Here is a 2500-nt window from a genome sequence, read left to right as displayed (position 1 = left end):
CTTGTCTTGTCACCAACCAACCAACCAAACCAACCCAACCAACCAACCCCTCAGTCTGCCTGCCGCTGTATTGCCGCAGTCTGCGAACTTCCCACTCACTCACCCACACTCAGCCGTCGTCGCCACACGGTAGCGTGCATTCCTGACCTGCGGGGGAGAGACACACACACACACACAGAGACACACACACACACGGAAAGAGAGAGAGAGAGAGAGAGAGAGAGAGAGTCCACCACATCTCCGCACCGCACCGCACGACAGCGCACACGCACGCTCTTGTGTGTGAGCGTGCGCGCGCGCGCGCGCGCGTGTGTGTGTGTGTGTCACGACAGCGCACGCGCTCTTGTGTGTGAGTGTGTGTGTGTGTGTCTGTGTGTGGCTGTGTGCGTTTGTGTGTGTGTGGGGGGGGGCGTGGGGGTGGGGGGGGGTTCGCAGCATGGACGACAGACCGCCCATGGAACAAACTTCCATCCACGCCACTACCCCCCCCCCCCCCCCCCCCCCCCCACACACACACACACACACAGCGTGCCCCGGAGGCTTTGAGAAATAGCGGGGGGAGAGGGAGGGGTGGGGGAGATAGAGTGAGAGAGAGAGAGAGCGATGGGGAAAGGTATAAATGTATATATAGAGAGACAGGGGAAGAAAAAGAGAGAGAGGGGAGAGAGAGCGATGGGGAAAGGTATAAATGTATAGAGAGAGAGACAGGGGAGGAAAAAGAGAGAGAGGGGAGAGAGAGCGATGGGGAAAGGTATAAATGTATAGAGAGAGACAGGGGAGGAAAAAGAGAGAGAGGGGAGAGAGAGCGATGGGGAAAGGTATAAATGTATAGAGAGAGAGACAGGGGAGGAAAAAGAGAGAGAAGGGAGAGAGAGCGATGGGGAAAGGTATAAATGTATATAGAGAGAGACAGGGGAGGAAAAAGAGAGTGGGGAGAGAGAGAGACTGGAAAGAGAGAGAGAGAGAGAAAAAAAGAGAGCGAAGAGAAAGAGAGAGGAGAGAGAGGGGGGGATGAGAGAAAGAGAGAGAGACTGGCGAGGAGAGAGAGAGAGACAGAGACAGAGACAGACAGAGGGGGGCGTATTGGGAGAAGGGGAAAGAGAGGGAAGTGAGAAAGAGTGTGGAGATAGAAGGGAGAGAGAGAGAGAGGGGGGGGGGGGAGAGACACCGAGAGATACAGTGAGACAGAGAGAGAGAGGTAGAGGGAGAGGCGTGAAAGGGGAGGAGAGAGAGAAGAGAGAGGGAGGGGGAGGGAAGAAAGGGAGAGAGAGGGGGGAAAGATAGAGGGAGTGTGGAGAGAAGGGGGAGAGAGAGGGAGACACAGAGATATAGTGAGATTGAGCGGTAGAGCGAGATGCGGGATAGGAGAGGAGAGAGAGAAGAGAGAGGGATGGGGGAGGGAAGAAAGGGAGAGAGAGGGGGGAAAGATAGAGGGAGTGTGGAGAGAAGGGGGAGAGAGAGGGAGACACAGACATATATAGTGAGACAGAGAGGTAGAGCGAGATGCGGGATTGGGGAGGAGAGAGAGAGGGGGGGGGGGGGGGGGGGGGGGAGAGGGGGGGAGAGGGAGGGAGAGAGAGAGAGGTGCTGGGGAAAGATAAAGAAGCATAAAGATAGAGAGTAAGAGATCAGTCTAGTTGATCAAGGAGGTGTCACAGCGTTCAGACAAATCCATATACGTTGCACCGCATCTGCTAAGCATATGCCTGACCAGCAGCGTAACCCAACGAACTCGAGGAAAAAAAAAAGAAAGATACAAAAAAACAAATAAGTAAATAAGTCATCAAATTAATGAATAGATAAATTAGTATGAATAAGTAAATGAATATCAGATAAAATAAAATGAATGTACATTAAGCAAACTCAACAACAACAACAACAACAACAACAATTTAAAAGAAACGAAATTTAAAAAGACAACAATGATGAATACATCAACAAGCAAATAAATATGAATAAACAAACAGACACACACGCACACACTGACACACACACACACACACACACACACACACACACACACACACACACACACTGGCGCCTATTTGCCACAAGATGGGTGAGAGGAGATGTCTGGTGCCCTGTGGCGTCTAGCGTTTTGCTCAGTCTACTGCAATATTATTCGGGAAAACCCAGAGAGACTCGGTTCCGTTTTGAAAATTTCGCATTTTGTTGGTTGGGAATTACGCCAATGTTCGTTTGATTTTCAAAGGATCGTGCTCTACATTTTCATACTAGACTTACGGCCACTCCTTCTCTTTATCTTTCTTTCTGTGAGGCGATCAATGGTGTGATGGCCTTGAATCTGATTTTTTAGGTACTCTTTATTTTTTTCAGGATTTCCGATTTTCACAGATGTAGACCGCTCGTTGTTGTTAAATGACCAGCAAGCCTGCCAGCTCGCTCATTTCCCCTTACACCTGCATGAGCGCGGCAGTATGACCATGTAAGTTTTTGAATCCGAAAGTTGCGCATTGCCCCATGCCACGGTGGGCTCCCT

This window comes from Babylonia areolata, chromosome 11 (genome assembly GCF_041734735.1).
Source record: "Babylonia areolata isolate BAREFJ2019XMU chromosome 11, ASM4173473v1, whole genome shotgun sequence".
In the NCBI taxonomy this organism is placed as follows: Eukaryota; Metazoa; Mollusca; class Gastropoda; order Neogastropoda; family Buccinidae; genus Babylonia; species Babylonia areolata.
This window is presented reverse-complemented; position numbering follows the sequence as displayed.